Here is a 24,217-nt window from a genome sequence, read left to right as displayed (position 1 = left end):
CTGTTAGTTGCTGTACTCTGCCAGGAGCTTAGCACGGTGCTTTGCACAAAGTAAACGCTGGAATTAATGGAATGAAATGATTGATTGATTGATTGGATGGATGAATGAATGATTGAATGAATGAATGAATGCTTGTTTGTTCGTTTTGTAGCCACGAGAGGACAGTCGTTCCCCAGCGTCGGCTTCCCTCCCTTTCCTACCTTTCCCGCTCTCGGTCAATCTTTATTTCCTTCCCAACTTTGGTGCATGGACTGGGTTCAGCTGTTGAACTTGGGGAAAAAAAAGTAAATATCTAGTCCCAGAAGCACGACCCAAAAGACGCCTTGGGTCAGAACAGTGCTTGGCGCATAGTAGGCGCTTACCAAACCCCATTATAAATAAAAAGAAAATAAGGTGAGAATCATAGGCCGTGCGCCCGTCAAAGGGCAGGGACTGTCTCTATCTGTTACCAATTTGTACAGCAGTGCTCTGCACCTAGTAAGCGCTCAATAAATACTATTGAATGAATTAAGGGCTGACTAGGTGCCATCTAATAATAATAATGTTGGTGTTTGTTAAACGCTTACTAGGTACAGAGCACTGTTCTAAGCACTGGAGGGTCATCAGGTTGCCCCACGTGAGGCGCATAGTCTTCATCTCCATTTTAATAATAATAATTATAATGGTATTTGTTAAGCGCTTACTATGTGCAGAGCACTGTTAAAAAGCGCTGGAGAGGATACAAGGTTATCAGGTTGTCCCACGTGAGGCCCACAGTCTTCATCCCCATTTTCCAGATGAGATCACTGAGGCACAGAGAAGTGAAGTGACTTGCCCACAGTCACACAGCTGACGGGCGGCAGAGCCGGAATTCAAACCCATGACCTCTGCCTCCCAAGCCCGGGCTCTTTCCACTGAGCTATGCTGCCTCTCTAGGTACTTCATCTAGGTATGATGGCAATCATTAAGGGCTTCCCCTCCACGCTTCACGTTCCATCTCCATGATTCCATTTCTCTTGACGGTGGTGTTTTGTTTCGCTTTGCCATCTGTCTCCCCCGTCCCTATCTGTTGCTGAATTGTCCATTCCAAGCACTTAGTCCAGTGTTTTGCACATAGTAAGCGCTGAATACGATTGAAACAGTGCTCTGCACATAGTAAGTGCTCAATAAATACTACTGAACGAATGAAGAGCAGATATAAGAGCAGTCCTCCCACATGGGCTTCATAACCTAAGTTCAGTTCAATCAATTTAATTATAGTGATGGAGCGCTAACTGTGTGCAGAGCACTGTATTAACAATAAAGAGATCTATTCCCTGCCCACAGTGAGCTTAGAGTCTAGAGGGGGAGACAACGTGACCATAAATAAATAAATTACAGATAAGTATACAAGCGCTGTGGCCCTGGGAGGTGCTGGATGAATGAAAAGAGCAAGTCGGGCAGGGAATGGTTAGAGAAGCAGCACGGCGTAGTTGATAGAGCACGGGCCTGGGAGTCAGAAGGTCCTGAGTTCTAATTCTAGCTCTGCCACTCATCTGCTCTGTGACCTTGGGCAAGTCACTTCACTTCTCTGAGCCTCAGTGACCTCCTCTGGAAAATGAGGATTGAGACTGGGAGCCCCAAGTGGAACAGGGTCTGTGACCAACTGGTTTTGCTTGTGTCCAACCCAGCGCTTAGTACAGTGCCTGACACAGAGTAAGCACTTAACAAAGACCATAATTATTATTATTGCTATTATCTTGGGCAGGGAATGTTTCTGCTTATTGTTATATTGTACTTTCCTAAGCGCACACAGAAGGTGCTCAGTAAAAACGATTGAATGAATGAATGGATTACCCCCACTGCATTAATGAGAAAATTGAGGCCCACAGAGGGAAGTGACTTGTCCAAGACCCAGGGGAATTTTATTTTAATGGGAAAGCATCTATTTATTTGGGGAGATAAAACTATTACCTGGGAACTCGGTCTTAGAAAAAAAATGCCCTCCTGTTTTTTCCCAAGAGCTGGCTTCGGGGAGAGGAGAGATACAGGAGAAATAGATCTCTGATTCGTTTTTTTTTAAATGGTATTTGTTAAGCGTTTAATAAGTGCCAGGTACAGTCCTAAGAGCTGGGGTAGAGACGAGCTAAGCAGGTCAGATTCGGCCCCTATCCCACTTGCTACTGGTATAGTAGACTAGACTTCTAGTAGACTTCTAGTAGGCTAGAAGTGAATTAATTTTCCCCCAATTCTTCCCAAGTTTTTTTATCCACCCACGTGCTTCTAATAATAATAAAATCCTCTGAAATCCTTCCAAAGATAATAGGGAAAAAATGCTGCTTAGGACCAGACCCATTATCGGTATCTCTCCATTTCCTTCAACGTTCCACAGAAGCCTCAGCCATTCTATGGCCCATTTCAGAGGACCGGATGTGATTCCCGAGGAAACGCTATGCCAAGCCTCATTTGGCGTCTTCTGGTTTCACCAGATTGGGTGCTGTGTGGCTCGGTGTTTTTTTTTGTTTTGGAATTTGTTAAGCGCTTACTACTGTGCCAGGCACTGTACTAAGTGCTGGGATCCAAACAAGATAATCAGGCTGGATGCAGTCCCCATCCCACAAGGGGCTCACAGTCTTAAACCCCCTTTAAAAGATGAGATAAGTGAGGCCCAGAGAAGATAACTAACCTATCCGAGGTCACACAGCAGACAAATGGTGGAGTCAGGCTTAGAACCCATGATCTTCTGACTCACAGGCCCTTGCTTCTCGCCCCTACATGATGCTGCTTCTCGTGGACCTGGGTTCTAATCCAGCGGGTGCATATTAGGAAGTGCATCACTAGCCATTGATGGAGGTGTCAACTACATAGTATTTCACCAAGTATTCTTCAAGGCCAAAACTGAAAACAGATTATGGGGCAGATTGGACCACCCTTCTGATCCACCAAGGCATTTCATATATAAATTTAAGACATGGGGTTTTGTAATTTGAATTTGTCTGCTTTATTAGTGGTAAGTAGGACCTACCACTGCGGCCATGCTAGGTTCTTCTTAAATGATAATTTATAAGCACTTACTATGTGCCAGACCTTGCACTAAGCACTGGAGTAGGCACGAGCTAATCAGGTTGGACACGATCCACGTCCCACATGGGGCTCACAGTCTTAACTCTCATTTTACAGATGAGGGAACTGAGACCCAAGAAGTGAAGTGGTGTTGATGATGATGATGATGGTATTTGTTAAGTGTTTACTATGTGCCGAGCACTGGGACACAGATTAATCAGGTTGGACACAGTCCATGTCTCACTGGGGGCTCACAGTCCTAATCCCCATTTTACAGATGAGGGAACTGAGGCCCAGAGAAGGGAAGTGACTTGCCCAAGGTCACCCAGCAGACAAAGGGGCAGAGCCAGAATTAGAACCAAGGCCTTTCTGACTCAGAGGCCCGGGCTCTATCCACGAGACCAGGCATTTTTGTGTCGTGGGAGCAGCTGGGAGAGAGGCTTGTCGCTTGCAATTTGGTGACAACTGGGTGAGGATTTTCCCTCAGTCCCTTGAGGGTGGCCATCATCTATTCCGACACAAAGGTCACTGGGGCACCCAATGGACTGCAGCGAATCGCAGGAACAGAATCGGCCTCCGCGTCCAAGCCTTTCTCATGCCGACGCAGCTGCTTCGGATGGGGCACGTGAAGAGAATAAATGATGGCGGGAATTCAAGACAGTCAGGGAACCAAAAGGAGGGAGGGCAGAGGAAAGGTTTGGAGGCTACAGACCAAGCCTCAGAAAACGCCGCACCCCAGTTGAAAACTGGGAGTCTGTGGCCGACCGGCCTAGTGAACTGCCCTCAAGAAAGGACCGGCATCCTTTGAGCACCTTTAGCAGGAAAGAGGGACGAGGAAGGAAAAGAGAAACAGAGGCAGGGCGGCAACCTTCAAACAAGGTAACGCCACATGGGATGGCTTTTCTGTGTGTCCAGCATGGCCGGGACTTTGGCCTTTTCAGTCTCGCGGGTGTCTAGGGGTGAATTTCATCGTCCGTGGGGTCATTTTCAAGCACAAAAAACGACTGTGTGTGTGTCACAGCCGTTGTTCATCGGGGAGAGAGGACTTAGAGGCCAGATAAAAGAAGGATTCATTTTCACCTCTTCCTTTCCAAGGATTTTCTGCCGGCCACATCATCTGTTATAATCCTAACCTGGAAAAGGTCCGGCAGCTGGTCTCCCAGAAGGCTTTTTGGGGAAGAGAGCCTTTGGCTTGATTATATCACTTGATTCTTCCAGAAGAGGAGGGGAAAATAGATCTCAATCCCGGAGGGAATCAACTCTGCTCTTCTCCCCTGCACGACATAAGTCATAGCTAGACCAGAAGATGAAGTTTGGAGCCCAACTGCAGCGAAAATGGGTTAGCCAGAGAAAATCTTATTAGAGTGTGAATTGCACCAGGAGACAAAGAATAGAGAAAGGCAATTTGGTGGTGTTCTTATTAAAATGGTTTCAGAGCTTTAATGGGGCACGGTCACACCGCGGGAATACAAAAGGGCTAATGTCCCACAACGCCTTGCTTCCCACAACCTCCTGCTCCCGATGGCCCCTGAATATTTCTCAGGCCGGTGTCAGGGATCTGCCGAGGGAGACAGCGAGACTGTGTCTCTTGGAATAATAATGTTGGCATTTATTAAGCTCTTACTATGCGCAGAGCACTGTTCTAAGGGCTGGGGGAGATACAGGGTCATCAAGTTGTCCCACGTGAGGCTCACAGTCTTAATCTCCATTTTACAGATAAGGGAACTGAAGCACAGAGAAGTTAAGTGCTTTGCCCACAGTAGCACAGCTGACAAGTGGCGGAGCAGGTATTCGAACCCATGACCTCTGACTCCCCAGCCCGGGCTCTTTCCATTGAGCCACGTTGCCCCTGGAAGTTGCAGGGGGTCTGAGTGCAGGAGCAGAGGGCTGTGGGTGGGAGCTGAGGAGACCCTGGCTGGATTATGGCCCTCCACGGACCCCCTAATAATAATAATTGGGGTATTGGTTAAACGTTTACTATGTGCTGGGCACTGTTCTAAGCGATGGGGTAAATACAAGCGAATTGGGTTGGGACTTGTTGGGCTCACAGTCTGAACCCTCATTTTACACATGAAGGAACTGAGGCACAGATAAGTGAAATGATTTTCCCAAAGTCACACAGCCGGCAAGTGGCGGGGCTTGGATTAGAACCCAGGTCCTCTCACTCGCAGGCCTGGGCTTTTTCGACGAGGCCGAGAAACTGAAATCAAGACGGAATGGTAGGGGAAATGAGTTTGATGGAATCTATGGCCAGGCGGCTCCTAGTGATATGCCAAGAGGAGTTGGTTTTTTCAATGACATTTGTAAAGTGCTTACTCTGTGTCAAACACTGTTCTAATGGCTAGATTAGGTACAGGTTAATTAGATCAGACACAGTCCCCATCCCAAATGGGGCTCACAGTTTTATTTCCCCTTTTTCAGATGTGGGAACTGAGGCACAAAGAGGTTCAGTGACTGGTCCGAGGTCATGCAGCAAGCAAGGCCTTCGCGTCTCACAAGCTCGCAACCTTGGTGTCATCCTGGACTCCACTCTCTCATTCACCCCTCAGATGAGGAAACTGAGGCACAGAGAAGTTAAGCCACTAGCCCAAGACCATCCAGCAGGAACGGGACAGATTAGAACCCAGGTACTTTGATTCCCAGGCCCATGTCTACTTCTCTAGTTCTAGTCCCGGCTATGCTTCCAGGGGACCGCCTGATGGGACCGGTTGATCAATGATGAATTTTTTTTGTTTGTTTTTCTGCAAAGGGGACAGGCCAGAGGGAATCTTGGGGAGAAGATGGACAAGCTTTTAAAGCTCTGAAAGAAGTAAGGGTCTCCTTAGAGGCCCTCAGAAAGGGTCTCCTAAACCCTAACCCTCCACCCCAACCCTCCTCCCGAGTCTGCCAGACATTTGGCTCTCTGGGCGGACAAAGTGGTCATTTGTTCCTCAGCGGGTAGGGCGGTCATTCACCCTGCCCTCTGGCTCTGCCACTCAGCAGAAGGTTGGCAGAGCTGCCCAGAGAATCATTTCCTGCCAGGGGGGCAGAGCCAAGAAGCAGCTGCGGAATGGGCCGACAGCAGGAGAGCGAGCCCATTCCCCACATCCCTCCGCCCCGGAGAAAGACGGCTTACTTTCTCTCGCTCTCACTAGGGCCTGTGGAAGCAAAGTGTTCCAGGCCTCGCATTAGTCCATTTCTCTTCCGACCATCCCCTTTGAGCCGTTTCGCCGCTAGGCCCTCTTGACCGTCTCCTAACCATCTTGTTTGAGCAAACAAGAGTAACTCCAGTGACTAGAATCCCTAGAAGTGGTAAGAAACAAAGGGGATGGAATGTGATGGGCCTTTAGTCCTAGACTCCATTCGGTTCGACCAAGCTGCCATTTTCTCAGTCTGTCCGTCAGTCAGTCATATTAACGGAGTGCTAACTGTGCGTGGAGCACTGTTCTAAGCCCTTGGGAGAGTAGGATATAATGATAAACCGACACATTCCCTGTCCACAACGAGCTTGTTCTGTTAATCATCGCCCAAGTGCTTTATACAGGGGTTCGCATCCAGTCAGCGCCCAGTAAATACCACTGATGATGATACTGACGACGGTGCCGGTGATTTGGGCCGAGCCGTTCGCTCCTTCTCATCGCTGCCCGCCGGGTTCCCTCTGGGGCCTCGATTGCAACAAGGGAGTAAGTGAGCGGGGGCGCAGCATATCGTGAAGGCCATTTGCAAGTTTCTTCCCAGCAGGACCAAAGTGACCTCAACATAATCCTCCTTCCGTGCCTTGGTGTGTGACTGGGCACAGGGACACCTCGGTAGCCAATGAGGCTTTCGCTGCCCCCCCTTTAGCCATCTTTATCCCAGAATTCCCACTGGGCCCGTCCACCTCACAGGACCACCAAAACCTTCGTCGTTAATGGACAAGCCCCGTCAGGCAGTCCCCCGCTCACAGAGCCGGGACTAGAACTAGAGAAGCAGCGTGGCCCAGGCATGGGCCTGGGAGTCGGAGTACCTGGGTTTTAATCTGTCTCTTCCCCGCTGGGTGGCCGTGGGCTAGGGGCTTAACTTCTCTGGGCCTCAGTTTCCTCATCCGTAAAATCAAGATTCGATATCTGTTGTCCCCGTTACGTAGACTGGGAATCCCATGTGGCTTCGGGGCTGTGTCTGACCCGATTATCTTGGATATATCCCAGTGTTTAGTACAGTACTTGGCACATAGGGAGCGCTTAACAAATACCACAGTGTTATTATTAGTATAACCTAGGAGTCCTGATTCCCAGAGCCAAGCTCTTTGCACTGGACTATCCTAGGATGGAATACACCAACCTATCTCCTCAGCCCCTTCTACCTCACTCTTGCAAGAATCAGCAAACGAGCTGGGGAACCCATGAATCTGTCTCTGAGAGAGAGAGATTTGACTGTTGAGGTTGAATCCATATTCTGGGTCTCTTTGCCCATGTACCATTCTTTAAGTCAGAAAATGATTTATTGCATTTCCCCCATCAAATAAAGCACCTGCTTCCTTATATCTCAATTTGGATTTGAGTGTTGAGAATGAGAGGGCGAGGCTTTGGAGTCATAATTCAAGTGTCTCGCTCAGGACACAAGCCCCTTTGAGGGAGTGGGTCAGGTCTTTTTATCTGTCAGGTAGAAGAATCAAGCAGCAGGGACTAGTTGATAGAACTCGGGCCTGGAAGTCAGAAGGGCCTGGGTTCTAATTCCGGCTTTGCCATGTCTGCTCTGCGACCTTGTGCAAGTCACTTCACTTCTGTGGGCCTCTGTTACCTCATCTGTAAAATGGGGATTAAGAGTGTGAGCCCCATGTGGGACTGGGACTCCGCCCAACCTGATTAACTTGTATCTACCCCAGTGCTTAGAACAGTGCTAGGCAGATAATAAGTACTTAAGTACCGTAATTATCATTATTATTGTTATCATCAAGGGAAGGGGAAATAGAATCCCGAGATGACTTTTGGGAACACGACTCCAGCCGGGAGTGACTTTCCCCTTGTCACTCCCACCACCTCCCAACCCAAACGCCTCATGACCGAGATCCTCCTGATTTATTTCCCCTTTTCCTGTGCTCTAGTGCCTCTGGTATATCCGCATCCATAAGCCCATTAGATGGTAGCTTCTTCGAGGGCGGGCCTCACGTCTCTCTCTTTCTTCCAAGTCTCCACAGGGTCTGTTATATGGCTGGGTGTCCCGAGATGGCTCTCTAGCAGTTCTGCTACCTCACTGCCCTTGACCGTGGCACCAACCCCTCTGAACTTCCCCTAATTTCTCCTCTTGATTTAAGTATCCCACCTTCAGAGTCTCCCACGGCAATCCAGAGGTGAGCTGGAAACCAACTTGCCATTTTACGGGCCCGCTTTAGCGAATACAAAAGTCACTCCCTTGGTAAAGATGATTTTGGATCTGGGTTCATTTCATTTTATGGCAGTTGTCAAACACAGCCATAAAACGCAGCGGTCCGAGCCTGGAGGTGAATTGGTAAATATAGAATCCAGTATATCACCCCAAATAAATTCTGTTTCAGGGCTCTGATCATCAGGAAGAGAGTCTGACAGGATTTTCAACCTGACGTCTTATTATTCCAGAGTGATGGTAGGAAAGTGCCAGGCTGGTTTCTCTTCTCTTACACAGTCCCTTCCCCACAAACAAACTTCAGAGAGACTATTCTTCCGAGATAGTTTCAGACTAATTTGTGAAACCGAGCCCTCGTGTGATGGGGAGAGTGTTGGAGACGATACAGAATCAAACAAACACTAAGGGATCCAAAAAGAGTTTCCAGGAGTTCCATGTGGCCTAGTGGGAAAAGCCCAGGCCTGGGAGTCAGAGGATCTGGGTTCTAATGCCAGAACTGCCAATCAATCAGTCTATTTATTGTGCCCTTACTGTGTGCAGAGAACTGTACTAAGGACTTGGGAGAGTTCAACACAATACTATAACGGGCACATTCCCTGTCGATGAGTTTACAGGCGACTGGAAGACTCAAACTTTAACATAAATAAATACATTACGGTTACCTACGTAAGTGCTGTGGGGCTGGGTGGGGTGAATAAAGGGAGCAAATCAGGGCCATGCAAAACGGGGTTGGAAAGATGAAATGAGGATTTAGCCAGGGAAGACCTCTTGGAGGAGATGTGCCTTCAATAAGGCTTTGAAGGGAGAATAATTGTCTTTCAGATACGAAGAGGGAGGTTGTTCCAGGCTAGAGGCAGGACATGAGCGAGAGGATAGAGGAGGTGGAGGTGTAGTGAGTAGGTTGGCATTAGAAGACAGGAGTGTGAGGGCTGGGTTGTAGTAGGAGAGCAGCGAGGTAAGGTAGAGGGGGGCAAGGTGATTGAGTGCCTTAAAGCCGATGTTGAGGATTCTCTGTTTTATGGAGAGGTGGATGGGCAATCACTGAAGGATCTTTAGGAGTGGGGAAACATGGGTCTGAATGTTTTTGGAGAAAAATGATCCAGGCAGCAGAGTGAAGCAGCGATTAGAGTGGGGAGAGATAAGAGGCAGGGAGGTCAGTGAGGAGGCTGAGGCAGTAATCAAAGCGGTAGGTTAAGTGCTTGGATTAGCATGGTAGCACTTTGAATGGAGAGGAAAGGGCAGATTTTAGTGAGTTGTAAGGTTGAATCAACAGGATTTAGTGACAGATCGAATATGCAGGTTGAATGAGAGTGAAGGGTCAAAGGATAAATGAGAGTGGAGGGTCAAGGATAACACCAAGGTTACGGGGCTTGTGAGACAGGGAGGGTGGTGAAGCCCTCTACAGTGATGGGACAGTCAGCAGGAGGACAGGGTTTGGTTGGAAAGATAGGGAGTTCTCTTTCAAAAGCAGCATGGCTTAGTGGAAAGAGCCCGAGCTTGGTAGTCAGAGGTTGTGGGTTCTGATCCCAGCTCCACTACTAAGTCACTTGACTTCTCTGGGCCTCAGTACCTCATCTGTAAAATGAGGATTAGGACTGTGAGCCCCACGTGGGACAACCTCATTATCTTCTAAGCACTGGGGTAGATACAACAGTGTTTGGCACATAGTAAGCGCTTAACAAATACCATCATTATTATTCTTCTTCTCTGGGCCTCAGTTTCCTTGTGGGTAAAATATGCCTATTTGGACTGTGAGTCCCATGTGGGTCAGGGACTGTGTCCAACCTGATTATATTGGACAGTGTTTGGTCCATAGTAAGTGATTTATTTTCATATAGACACCCTGAGTATCTGAAGATAGTATGACTGTCAGTGAAATTCACCTGTGAACGCATGCTTGGCCAGATAGGTCAAGGCAGCCCCCACAATCCCGGCTGTAATCTGCACACAGAATGGCTGTCTTGTTGTATGGTCATGTTTGCAGCACGTCCGAGTGGCAAGAGCCCGGGAGTCAGGAAGACCCGGTTTCTAATCCCGGTACTGCCACTTGTCTGCTGTGCCATCTCCAGCAAGTCACTTCACTTCTCTGCGCTGCTCTTCCCTCAACTATAAAATGGGGATTAAGACCACCAGCTCCACGTGGGACAGGGACCATGTCCCACCTGACTACCTTGTTTTCACCCTTCACTCAGAACGGCGTCTGGCACATAATAAGCACTCAAATGCCATTAAAAAAAAGCGGCAGAGCAGGAATTAGAACCCAGATAATAATAATAATGTTGGTATTTGTTTAGCGCTTACTATGTGCAGAGCACTATTCTAAGCGCTGGGTAATCAGCTCGTCCCTCGTGAGGCTCACAGTCTTAATCCAGATCTTCTCACTCCCAGACGTGCACTCTTTTCATCAGGCCATACTGCTTCTCCTAGTCGTGGGAGGGGCGAGAGGAAGGCTGAAGAGTAGCCATTAGTCGAAGAGGCGAATATGCTGTTTGGGATCAAATCTCCCAGTGATGAACGACAATTGTTTCAGAGCCTGTTGCCCTTTCCTATTGCTCCTGTGACCTTCTGTAATCTAGTTTAACGATTATGTCTTTCCCCTGGCCTTGTTGGGCCAACTCTAACTAATTCATTCTATTTAGAGATTGATTTAATTTCCAGCCTGGGTCAGCAGAAAAAGAGCCCAAGGAACAGAGCGGCCGAGGGAGTCGAGAGAAGCTCTTGGTTGCCGGATCACACTCTCTGCTTACAAGCCTACTGATCCAACGGGAAGCAGCATGGCCTAGTGGAAAGGGCCCGGGGCTGGGGGTCAGAGGACCTGGGTTCTAATCACGGCTCCGCCGTTACCATTTGTGGGGTCTCGGGTGAGTCACTTCACGTCTCTGGGCCTCAGTTTCCTCACCCGTAAAATGGTCATTTAATACCTGTTTAATAATAATAATAATAATAATAACAATGTTGGTATTTGTTCAGCACTTACTATGTACAGAGCACTGTTCTAAGTGCTGGGGTAGATACAGGTTGTCCATCGTGAGGCTCACAGTCTTAATCCCCATTTTCCAGATGAGGTAACTGAGGCACAGAGAAGTGAAGTGACTTGCCCATGGTCACACAGCTGACAAGTGGCAGAGCTGGGATTCGTACCCATGACCTCTGACTTCCAAGCCCGGGCTCTTTCCACTGAGCCACGTTTAATCAGTCAATCAGTGGTATTCATTGAGCACTTACTGTGTGCAGAGAAATGTACTAAGCACTTGGGAGACTCCAGTAATAATATTATTTGCTGTATTTGTTAAGCGCTTACTTGTGCCGGGCACTGGAATAGGCACTGGGGTGGATACAAGCAAATCGGGTTGGACACAGTGTCTGTCCCCAAATGGGGCTCCCGGTCTCAATCCCCATTTTGCAGATGAGGTAACTGAGGCACGGAGAAGTGAAGTGGCTTGCTCTAGGTCATACAGCAGACAAGTGGCAGAGTCGGGTTTAGAACCCACGACCTCTGACTCCCAAGCCCGCACTCTTTCCACTACACCACGCTGCTTCTCCCAAGCTCTTAGTACAGTGCTCTGCACACAGTGGACACTCAATAAATGCCATAGATCAATAATCCTGCTTCTTCTCTGGCTCTTTCTGAGCATCTCATGGAGGAAAAGACTTGATTGCGCTCAAGACATTCTTCCAGGTCTCTCAAGAGATTCTTTGGGAAGTAGGGAACGAGTCAACCAACCCCATCGTAGTGCACTCTCCCCAGTGTCTAGTACAGTGCTCTGCACACAGTTAGCACTACATAAATACCATTCATGATGATGAAGCCACAAGGCAGCTTGGAAATCAATCGGTCAGTGATATTTACTGAGCAAGTGCTTATGTGCAGAGCACTGTACTAAGCACTTGGGAGAGTAAAATGCAACAGAATTAGCAGATACGTTCTCTGCCCATGAGGAGCTTACAGTCCAAAGGGGAGACAGACATTAATACGATTCAATAAAGAATAAATGAAAAATAAATGATTAAATAAAGAGAATAAATAAAGAGAAGCAGCTTGGCTTAGTCGAAAGAGCCTGGTCTTGGGAGTCACAGGATGTGGGTTCTAATCCCGGCTCCTCTACTTGTCTGCTGTGTGACTGTGGGCAAGTCACTTCACTTCTCTGTGCCTCAGTTACCTCATCTTTAAAATGGGGCTTAAGACTGTAAACCCCATGTGGGACAACCTGATTACCTCGTATCTACCCCAGCGCTTAGAGCAGTGGTTGGCACATAGTAAGCGCTTAAAAAATACGATTATTATAATAAATCTTTTATAATATAGAATTTGAAGAGAGGTACCGAAGGGCGGTGGGGTTGGTGGGGGTGGTGAATATCCAATATCCAAAGGACACAGATCCAATTGCAGAGGTGACGCAGAAGGGAGGGTGAGCCAGGGAAAAGAGGACTGAATCAGGGAAGGCCTCTTGGAGGAGATGTGACCTTAAATCCTGGAGGGGAAACTCCTTGACGGCAGGGAACTCCTCTCATGCTTTGTTATACTTATTCCAGTCCTTAGTACAGTGGCTTGCCTGCAGTGGGTGCTCAGGAAATAGCACGTCTGCTCCTGTTACTGAAGGAATGTCCCTACTCCAAGCTGTGGGACAATTAGACTGTAAGCCTGTCATTGGGCAGGGATTGTCTCTGTTGCCAAATTGTACATTCCAAGCGCTTAGTACAGTGCTCTGCACATAATAAGCGCTCAATAAATACTGTTGAATGAATGAATGGAAGCCTCAGTCCACGGACAATTTGGGAATAGGGACTAGGTAAAGTTTAATCAAACAAGGGCCGTCGGTTTTCTGGTAATTAACAAATTAGGTCGCGATGCTGACCCAGATTTCCGGACTGAAAAACAGAGCTGCCCTCTGCATCAAACAAGGGGCGTACGCTAGAGAAGCGGCATGGCCTTGTGGATAGAGCCCAGGCCTGGGAGTCAGAAGGACCTGGTTTCTAATCCCGGCTCTGTCGCTTGTCTGCTGCGCTTGTTGTTTTACTTCTCTGTGACTCCTTGACCGCATCTGGGGATTATGATTGTGAGCCCCATGGGAGACAGAGACCGTGTCTGACCTGATTAGCTGGTATCTACCTCAGCCTTAATAATAATAATAGCGTTGGTATTTGTTAAGTGCTTACTATGTGCCGAGCACTGTTCTAAGCGCTGGGGTAGATACAGGGTAATCAGGTTGTCCCACGTGAGGCTCAAGGTCTTAATCCCCATTTTACAGATGAGGTAACTGAGGCCCAGAGAAGTTAAGTGACTTACCCACAGTCACACAGCTGACAAGTGGCAGAGGCAGGATTCGAACCCATGACTTTTGACTCCCAAGCCAGTGCTCTTTCCACTGAGCCGTGCTGCACAGATACAGTGGCTGGCACAGAGTAAGTGCTTAGTAGATACCTTTTATTAAAAAAAAAAAGAAAAGAGGGGAGAGACAGGACTGTACCTCAACGATCTGAGCAAATCTTTCACCAACATGGGGCAAACTGAGGAGCCTCAAATCTCTGTGTTCTCTCACCCTGCTCTTTCCAGCCTGTTTCCTGCATCCAAGAGCCCTTATAGGAGCAGAGATCAATAAGAAAACAGACAGCCTTTAAGATCAATCAGGCGGCGCATTTTGACAGTGCGTCTATATTATAGAGAAGCAGCGTGGCTTTGTGGCAAGAGCCTGGGCCTGGGACTCAGAGGTCGTGGGATCTAATCCCGGCTCCGCCACTTGTCAGCTGTGTGACTTTGGGCAAGTCACTTAACTTCTCTGGGCCTCAGTGACCTCATCTGTAAAATGGGGATTCAAACTGTGAGCCCCACGTGGGGCAACCTGATTACCTTGTGTCTACCCCAGTGCTTAGAACAGTGTCAAATACCATCATCATTATTATTATTATTTCTGCCATACTCACCCCACAAACGAAGCAGTTTGGCCTAGTGGAAAGAGCACTGGTCTGGGAGTCAGAGGACCTGGGTTCTAATCCCAGCTCTGCCACTCGCCTGCTGTGTGCCTTGGGCAAGTCACTTCACTTCATATATGGGAGACCACCACTCTCCCCGCCTTCAAAGCCCTATTAAAATCCCATCTCTTCCCAGAGGCTTTCTCTAAGTCCTCCTTTCCCTTACTCCCTCTCCCTCCTGCATCGCCTATAGATGTGGAGTTGTGCTCTTTAAGCACTTGATATTCACTCCAAAGCATTTATGTCCATATCTGTAATTTATTTTCATGTCTGTCTCCCTCTCTAGACTGTAGCTTCTTGCGGGCAAGGAATGTTGTATACCAACTCGGTGGAATTGCACTCTCCCAGGTGTTTGATCCAATGCTCTGCACACACAAAAAACACTCAATAAATACATTGCCTGCTTGATTGACTAACTTCTCTTGCCTCCATTTTCTCATCTGTAAAATGGGGATTCAAAACCCGCTCTCCTTCCTACTTATTTTGTGAGCCCCAAGTGGGATCACTGGGCACTGAGTCAACCCCATCTTGGAACTAGAAAAAAGGCAAGGCGAAGTGGGCCAGAAAAGGGAGATGTTTAGTCTTCCATACACATTCAAACTAATTCATCTGGGATTGAAAAAAATTCCTCAGGACGAGCAATCCAAAGCGAAATAAAAATTATGAGTACCTGATTAAGATTAAGCAGAATATCGGCTTCCCCGCCCACTTCCTCCTCTTCAAGGTTCTCCGATGTTTTTCTCCCAGAAAGTAAAGAGAAGTCTTCATCCAGAATTCCTGTGACTGACGAGGAGGCCGCTCAGAGTTTTCAATTTAGCTCTATTGATTTATAAGGTCTTTTCAATTACTGAATTCTTCTTGGTGATGGCGTGCAGAGTGTTTGTTCGTGAGCATCCCGCTCTATTGATCCCAGGTACTTAGAAAGCAGCATTTTCCGTGTCTGGTTTAGATTGATGAAGCCAAAAATAATGAGGATTTCCTTCGCAACATTTATTAAATGAAAATCTAGAATTCATTAGCCTGGGAACTTGTCTGGTAGAAAAAAGGGACTCGAAGAAAAGAGGAACTGCAGTAGTTATCATGAACATAATATATGAAGCAATTTGAATTCGGGGAAAGGCAATTTGGAATCTTATTAAATTTTCTCCTCTCCCTTTTATTGTGTGAACACGGTTGGGTGGTTTCTGGGGGAAGGGATAGGTCAAAGAACAGGTGTGTGGAGGGTGGGAATTAAAGGAAAAAAAAAGGACATCAGCTGTTCTTCCTAAATGCTCCCACTATCACCTCAGACTGAAAGCTCACAGTGAGCAGGAATATTATACTTTCCCCAATGCTTAGCAGTGCAGAGTAAGAAGCAGTGTGCTCTAGTGGGAGTCAGAAGGATCTGGGTTCTAATTCCAACTCTGTCACAACTTCTCTGTGACCTTGAGCAAGTCACCTCACTTCTCTGTGCCTCAGTTTCCACAACAGTTAAATGGGGATACCCAGTCTCCCTCCTCCTTAAACTGTGAGTCCCTTGCAGGACAGGGACTATGTCTGACCTAATTAACCTGTACCTACCCTGGAGCTTAGAACAGTGTTTGACACGTAATAAGTGCTTAAATACCATTAAAAAAAATAAATGGTCAAGAAATAGAGACGCAATGTGGCCTAGTGGAAAGAGCCAGGGTCTGGGTGTCAGAAGGACCTGGCTTCTAATCCCATTTCCACCACTTCTCTTCTGTGTGACCCTGGGCAAGTCACTTCACTTCTCTGTGCTTCAGTTCCCTCATCTGTAAAATGGGGATGAAGACTGTGAGCCCCATATGGGGCATGGATTGGGTCCAACCTAGCGCTTAGTACAGTGCCTGGCACATAGTAAATGCTTGATGAAAATCATAAAAATAAATAAATGTTTGATTAATTAACCAATCAATAGTGTCCTGGCCTGAGTTTAAAGCAAGACCATCATCAGCACTGGGAGACTGGTCATTTTTGTTGGGTTTTGTGGGGTCTTGGGAGTGAATCAATAAATGGGGTGATGCTGCCCAGATCTAATCTGTCTGGGTCCTGTTGGTCATGCAGCCTCTCCCACCATCAGTGATATTTATTGGGTACTTACAGTACTCAGAACAGTGTACTAAGCGCTTGGGAGAATACAGTGCCATTAAACTGTTAGATACGAGTCCTGTCCTAGAGAAGCTTACTGTTTATTGGGTGCCAAGACTATACTAAGTATTTGGGGGAGTCCAGTGGACTTAGTAGACACAATCCCTGCCTGAAAGAGTTTACAGTCTACTGAGTGCAGACCACTGTACTGAGCACTTGGGAGAGTCCAATAGGGTTAGAAGAAATGATCTTTGCCCTCAAGGAGCTTATAACTTCTTGCAGAGCACTGTACTGAGTGCTTGGGAGAATCCAGTAGAGTTAGTAGACACGATCCCTGCCTTCAAGGAGCTTAGAGTATAGCATGTTTGCAGAGCACTGTACTGAGCACTTGGGAGAGTCCCCTAGAGTTAGTAGATATGATACCTGCACTCAAGGAGGTTACCATTTCCCATTATGATGTGCAGCTAATGGTCAGGGAGAAGACCATAGGAGACCAAATGTGGTGGACTTCTGGACCTCTTTCTGCCCTTCTAATAATAATAATAATGCTGATCTTAATAGTAATGACAAGAAAAGTAATGATTGTGCTACTAAGCGCTATGCGCCAAGCACTATACTAAGCCCTAGGGTAGATATAGTACGGTGAGAACAATCCCAGTCCCAGTCCCACTTAATAAAGATGGTGTTTGTTAAGCGCTTACTATGATCCAGACACCATTCTGAGCACTGGGGTGGATACAAGCAAATCGGGTTGGACACGGTCTCTATTCCCATTTTACAGATGTGGTAAAATCAGTGCTTAGTTACAGTGCCTGATACAGAGTAAGCACTTAACAAATACCACAATTACTATTATTATATTATTATTATTGGACCACCTGCCTCTCCGCCCACCCCGCACACATCGGAGACAACGCGTTTGTTTAATATTCTGTTGCCGGGGACTGGGTCGCAGTATTAATAATCTTTTGGTGTAAAATGACTGCATTTAAAAATGTCGTTACATCTTCATGTCATGGGACATAAAGCAGCCGAAAACCCAATTCAATTAGCTGGAAATATCCTCTTGTCCTTCCAGCAGCCTCCCGGAGGAAGGAGGATGGATTGGGAGCCGGGGAGGGAGGAGCGAGGCAGCAGAGGAGGAGAGGGAAGGGAGCTCTGGCCTTGCCCCCAGGATGGGATTTTTTGAGGAGGTTGTCTGTGAGTTCGTTCCTGTCTATAAAGCCCTAGGCATCGGTCGACTGTATCTTTTTCAGTCCTACTAAAACTCCATCTCCTCCAGGAAGCCTTTTTTTTAAAAAATGGTATTTGTTAAGCGCTTATTATGTGCCAGGCACTGCATTAAATTCAGGGGTAGATGCAAAGGTGGACACAATCAATGCCCCACGTTGGGGGTGGTCACGGTCTTAATCCCCATTGTACGGGTGAGGAGAATGAGACAGAGAGAAGTGACTTGTCCAGGTTCGCCTAGCAGGCAAGTGGCGGAGCCAGGATTAAAACCCAGGTGCTTCTGACTCCCAGGCCTGTGCTCTATCCACTAGGCCACACAGTTTCTCGGGCTTCTTTTGACTACTCACCCATGCGCCCATCCTAATTCCCCTTTACTGTGGCACCTTTGTACTTAAATTACCATCCACCTAAGCACTTGGGCTTCTCAAGACTGCCTTTCACGCCCTCATATCTTATATAATAATGAAAATAAGTATGGTACTTCAGTGCTTACTATGTGCCAGGCACTGTACTAAGCACTGGGAAGTACAAAGCACACATCTTTATATTCAACTGCTACCCCCTACCTGGAGTGGATTTTAGTATCTGTCTCCCTAACTGGATTTTAAGGTCCTTGAGGATGGGGATCAAATCCGCTCACTCTATTTTACCCACCCAAATCTAGAGAATGTAGGATAAGAAAAAGAAGGATATACCCACCTGGAGCAACAATTTTACGAGTGAACTTTGCCCAGATGGAGATCGGCTCTTCGCCCCTTTGCCGTTTCCACGGCAACCTCTCCGACCAGGTTGTCAAGGGCATTTTCTGCCCATCACCGCTTCCCCCTCTCCTCCCAGCTTCCTCCTCTCATTTGTTACAATTGATTTTTCCAGGCTCCAGTTTAGGATTTAAGGAAGGATTAGCCGTATTTTTTTTTCTTTTGTTCCCCAGGTGAAACATGCTGGCCGTGGGTCACTCAAGGACACAGGGAGGAAGCCGTGAGCCAGAATAATAATAATAATGATGATGGTATTCGATAAGCGCTTACTATGCACCAAGCACTGTTCTAGGTGATGGGGCAGATACAAGGTAATCAGGTTGGACACAGTCTCCGCCCGACATGGGGTTCACAGTCTCAATATAATTATGGTTCTTGTTAATCGCTTATTATATGCTAAGCACTGTTCTAAGAGCTGGGGTAGATAGAAAGTAATCAGGTTGTCCCATGTGGGGCTCACAGTCTTAATCTCCATTTTACAGATGAGGGAACTGAGACACAGAGAAGTTAAGTGACTTGCCCAAGATCGCACAGCAGTCAAGTGGCAGAGCTGGAATTAGAACCCACGTCCTCTGACTCCCAAGCACGGGCTCTTTCCAAACGTCCTTCCTCTGGGCCCGTGGTGCTAACCAACGAGTCCGTCCGTGGGGAGACCTCAAAGCTCTTCAGAAAGAACGATCTTGGGAGAGTAGCGTGGCCAAGTGAAAAGCGCATAGGCCTGGAAGCCAGAGGTCCTGGATTCTAATCCCTGCTCTGCCAGTCTCTTGCTTTGTGACCTCGGGGAAATCACCTGACTTCTCTAGGCCACAGTTTCCTCAGGGTAAAATAGGGATCCAGTACCTGTTCACCCTCATAATTAGAGTGTGAGCCCCTAACGGGAAAGGGACTGTGTCCAACCTGATGAATTTGTATCTACCCTAGGGCTTAGAACAGTGCTTGACACATAGTAATCCCTCAAAAAATACAATTCAAAAAATGAAAGCAAGAAAGAGCCATATTCCCTAGGCCAGGTGGAATATGGCCTGTTCCTCTCATTGTCTGGGGCCTGTTTTGTCTCCCTCTTGACTCATCCACCGGTGGAAACACCAAGGGGGTCTCTTCCCCCCTCCAAAGCCTTATTGAGGCCCATCTCCTCCAAAAAGCCTTCCCCGATTAAGTCCTCCTTTCCTCTTCTCCCGCTCCCTTCTGCGTCACACTGACTTGCTCCCTTTATTCATCCCCCCTCCCAGCCCCACAGCACTTATGTCCATACCTGTAATGTCTTTATTTATATTAATGTCTGTCTCCCTCTCTAGACTGTAAGCTCGTTGTGAGCAGCGAATAGGTCTGTTTACTGCTATATTGTACTCTCCCAAATGCTTAGTACAGTGCTCTGCACACAGTAAGCGTTCAATAAATATGAATGAATGAACAGTGGGAGGCTGAAGTAACAGAATTCCACGATTGCAATCTTGGAGTAGTTGGAGACAGGATTGAGAAGGAACAACTTCCTTTATGACTTGTACCTCGATTTTTCCATCCAGAGAATTAGCGGAGAGAAATGAGAGAGTTGAAGAACTCTGATTTTCATGGGTGAAAAGGACTGTCTCTCACTGGTGTTTATGCCTACTTTGTAATTAATTGTTGATCCTTTGCCTTTGAAATTCAGAACAAGAGAGAGCAATGAAGAACCTACTTAGGTTCTTAAATCCTAATCCCTCCTACTTAGACTGTGGCCTATCATGTGGAACAGGGACTGTGTCCAATCTGATTAAGTTATGTCTACTCCAGTGTTTAGCAAAAGTGCTTGGCACATAGTAAGAGCTTAACAAGTACTATTTTCATTTATTACTATTATTGTTTTTATTATTACTACTATTATCATTATTATTCTGAGGGAAGGGTCAGTGTCAGATTTGAGAAGGGAGGGCGTTCCAGACAAGAGGCAGGACGTGGGCTAGGGCTCGGCGGCGAGACGATAGGCGGGATGGAGGTACAGTGAGGAGGTTGGCGTTAGTGGAGCGAAGTGTGCGGGCCGGGTTGGAGTAGGAGAGTAGAGAGGTGAGGTAGGAGGGGACAAGGGGAAGGACTGCTTTAATACCTATGGTGAGGAGTTTCTAATTCTGTTATATTGTCCTCTTCCAAACCTTGAGTCCATTGCTCTCCACCCCGTGAGCGCTCAATAAATACCATCGATCGATCGACTTGACGAACCGCAGTTCAGGCTCCAGGGAGAAGGAGACAAGGGAAGGTGAAATGGACAAAATCCAAATGGTCCGTTGAAGCTATGGTTGTTCCGGCTGACCGCGGCCACTCAATTGGGCGTGCTATGAATTATTCAGGAGGTCTCATCGCTATGCAAATCTCTACCCTCCGATTGGCTCTCTTGGCCAGATTCCAAATCTCTTCTAAATCACAGAGAAACGGGGCTGCTGGATCCGCTCGTTTGACGACGCGGCAGCCGCAGGACGACGTGGAGTTTGGGAGAAGATGGGTGAATCCGCTGGTCCCGGCAATTCCCCTTTCATGCACAACATCTCAGCAAAATAAAGGCCGCTTGAGGCCCTAAATTGGAAACTGAAAATTGGGGTTTGGAGGAGACCCAAGGCAGGCCCTATCCTGTCCCCGAGGCCCCACGAAGTGATGTTCAATCTGGAGGACTTCTAGGTTAGGGGTAGTCCGCCCTGCCTCCGGCCCCACAGCACTTGCTTACATATCTCATCATGGGTTCTAATCCTGACTCCGCCATGTGTCTGCAGTGTGACCTTGGGCAAGTCACTTAGCTTCGCTGGGCCTCAGTGACCTCATCTGTAAAATGTGAATTGAGAGGGGGAGCCCTGTGTGGGACAGGGACTGTGTCCAACCTGATTTGCTTGTATCCATCCCAGCGTTTAGAACGGTGACAGGCACATAGGAAGTGCTTAACAAATACCATGGAAAAAAAAAATGTCAAGCCCCCTCCCTCTTCCTCAAACTCAGCCCCTCTACTTGGGTCCTCAAGCCCCTTGTCTCCCATGAGGACACCATCGCTCATCACTGACCTGGGCATCTGGTGCCGCACGGGGCTGAGGGAGGAGATGATAGATTAGTCAGGGGAGGCTTTCTAATCCTGGGTCTGTCCCTTGTCTGCTGTGTGACCTTAGGCAAGTCGCTTCACTTCTCTGTGCCTCAGTTCCCTCAGTGCCTAGCACATAGTAAATGCTCAACAAATACCATAATAATTATTACTGAGAATGTCTCTCCCCCATGTTGGCGGAGGACAGGAGGGGAGGGCGGTCCTGGGGAAAGGTGTCCCACCGAAAGAAGCTTGGCCGAGCTCCAGGACACTTAACACATTTTTCTAAATTCCCCGGGAACAGTCTGACTGCCCGGACCATGTGCACGTCGGTCATCCCATTCCTCGGGTGTCCTATCCCATTAACCAGCGTGCTCTGATTGATGGCGCCAGGCTGGTGAGGAAGAGGGCCAGTCCCGGGGATTTATGGCCAGGTGATTTGGTTTCCCTGAATCACCCGTGTCCTTCCCGTTCCTTGCGCCGACAAGCAGAGATGACTTCGAGAGAAGGTGACTTCAGTTTTTCAGAGGACCAGGCCTGGCCAAGCTCCGGCCCTGTAGCTCTTTAAGCTGGGGGGAAGCTGGGTGAACTCGGATCTAAGCAGCGAGGCTTAGTGGATAGAACCCGGGCATTAGAGTCAGAAGGACCTGGGTTCTAAACCTGACTCTGCTACATATCTGCTCTATGACCATGAGTAAGTTACTTCATGTGTAAACTCGTGTGTAAAATGGGGATTCGGGCTCTGAGCCCCATGTGGAACAGGGACTGTGTCCAACCTGATAAGCTTGATTCTATGCCAGCGCTTAGAACAGTGCTCGGCTCATAGTAAAGGCTTAACAAGTACCATCCTCATCCTACTGAACTCACCCAAGCGCTCAGTACAGTACCCTGCACACGCTAGACTCAAAGCTCCTTGAGGGAGGGGATCATGTCTACTCATTCTGGTTTTTTTGCCTAAGTGTTCGGTACAGTGCTCTGCACACAGTAGACTGTAAACTCTTGATCAAGGACCTCATATACTAACATTACTGTAATCTCTAAAATGCTCAGTACAGTGCTCTGCACACAGTAGACTGCAAATTCCCTCAGGGCGGGAATCATGTCTACTGTTGCTACTGAAATCCTCCAGGGGCTTAATACAGTGCTCTGCACACAATAGAAGATGCTGGGTCGAAGTGGATAAGAGCACAGGCCTGCGAGTCAGAAGGAACTGGGTTCTAATCTCAGCTCTGCCACATATTTATTATTCATTCAATCGTACTTATTGAACGCTTACTGTGTGCAGAACACTGTACTAAGTGCTTGCAAAGTACAATTCAGCAACAAGGAGAGACAAGCCCTGCCCAGCAACGGGCTCACCGTCTAGAAACGGGGAGACAGACATCAAATCAAGTAAACAGGTATCAGTAGCATCAATATAAATAGAATGATAACAATAATCATCATAATATTTGTTAAGGGCTTACTATCTGTCACGCACTGTTCTAAGCTCTAGGGTAAATGTGTTCATCAGTTCGGACACAGTCCCTAACCCACAAGTCTAAGTAGGAGGGAGAACAGGTATTGAATCCTAGTTTTACAGATGAGGAAACTGAGGCCCAGAGAAATGAAGTGATTTGGCCAAGGTCACACAGCAGGCAAGTGGTGGAGTAGGGATTAGAACCCGAGTCCAGTGGTTCCCAACCCCGTGCTCTGTCCAAGAGGCCACAGTGCTTCTTCAAATCAGATCTGGGCTCTAGACTAAATGTCTTGTGGGCAGGGAATGTGTCTACCAACTGGTTTTTTGAGGGCATTTGTCTGGCACTTACTATGTGCCAGACACTGTACAAAGCCCTGGGGTAGATTCACTTATTCAATAGTATTTATTGAACGCTTACTATGTGCAGAGCACTGTACTAAGCGCTTGGAATGTACAATTCGGCATTCAGTAGGATAAAGTCCGTATCCCACATAGGGCTCAAAATCTTAATCCCCAATTTCCCGATAAAGAAACAGAGGCACAGAGAAATGAAGTGACTTGTCCAAGGTCACACAGTAGACAAGAGGAGGAGTCAGAAGCAGAACCCAAGGCCTTCTGACTTCCAGGTCTGTGCTTTATCCACCAGGCCACACTGCTGCTCGTGGACTCTCCCAAGCGTTTTAGTCCAGTGCTCTGCACACAGTAAGCACTCAATAAACACTATCGAATGATTGACTGATGGAGTGGAGGATGGTGGGGCTTTTTTTTTATCAGCAGAGAAGCCGGTACAGAAAAGTTTTATGCCAAAGGCTTATTCTGCATGTGGGTTACAGAAGTAATTGTCTGGTGGATGGAGTTAAGTGAATGCCATCTGCATGGATGAATTATTTAAAGAACACAACATTTTTCATGTACGGCATTATTAAGTGAAACCAAAGGCCACGGAACCATTGCAATAAATCATGTCAATCCAAAGCCTGAAGACTTTATTAATTGTCTGACCCTCCGCCCCTCCTAGGTAGTGCTGGAAAACCGCGTGTGAGTTCTGGAAAATGAGCTCCGCCTTATACCTCTTCTTACCCCTCGAAGCTCTTCATCGAGGGCTTAGTATGTGCAGAGCACTGTGCTAAGCACTTGGGAGAGTACGACAGAGTCGGTAAACCCGTCCCCTGCCCCCAACGAGAAGAGGCACGGCTTAGTGGAGAGAGCACGGGCCTCTCCTCTCACGGAATCAGAAGGACCTGGGTTCTAATTCCGGCTCTGCCAAACGCTCGTTCTGTGATTTTGGGCAAGTCATTTAACTTCTCTATGCGTCGG

At 47.5% G+C, this 24,217-nt stretch overlaps 1 protein-coding gene across 1 annotated transcript in view; it reads right to left on the bottom strand.

Annotated features, from left to right (window-relative positions):
• FICD (FIC domain protein adenylyltransferase) overlaps nucleotides 1–15,461 on the bottom strand; it is a 28,844-nt gene extending 13,383 nt beyond the window's left edge. Inside the window, exon 1 of the mRNA XM_029048784.2 lies at nucleotides 15,002–15,461. The gene's annotated coding sequence lies outside the window, so the exon portion shown is untranslated. The remainder of the gene's footprint in view (nucleotides 1–15,001) is intronic.
• Nucleotides 15,462–24,217: the final 8,756 nt, after the last annotated feature.

The sequence above is a fragment of the Ornithorhynchus anatinus genome, chromosome 21, assembly GCF_004115215.2.
Source record: "Ornithorhynchus anatinus isolate Pmale09 chromosome 21, mOrnAna1.pri.v4, whole genome shotgun sequence".
Classification (NCBI taxonomy): domain Eukaryota; kingdom Metazoa; phylum Chordata; class Mammalia; order Monotremata; family Ornithorhynchidae; genus Ornithorhynchus; species Ornithorhynchus anatinus.
Note: the sequence above shows the minus strand (reverse complement) of the source record. Positions and strands in the feature narration are given on the sequence as shown.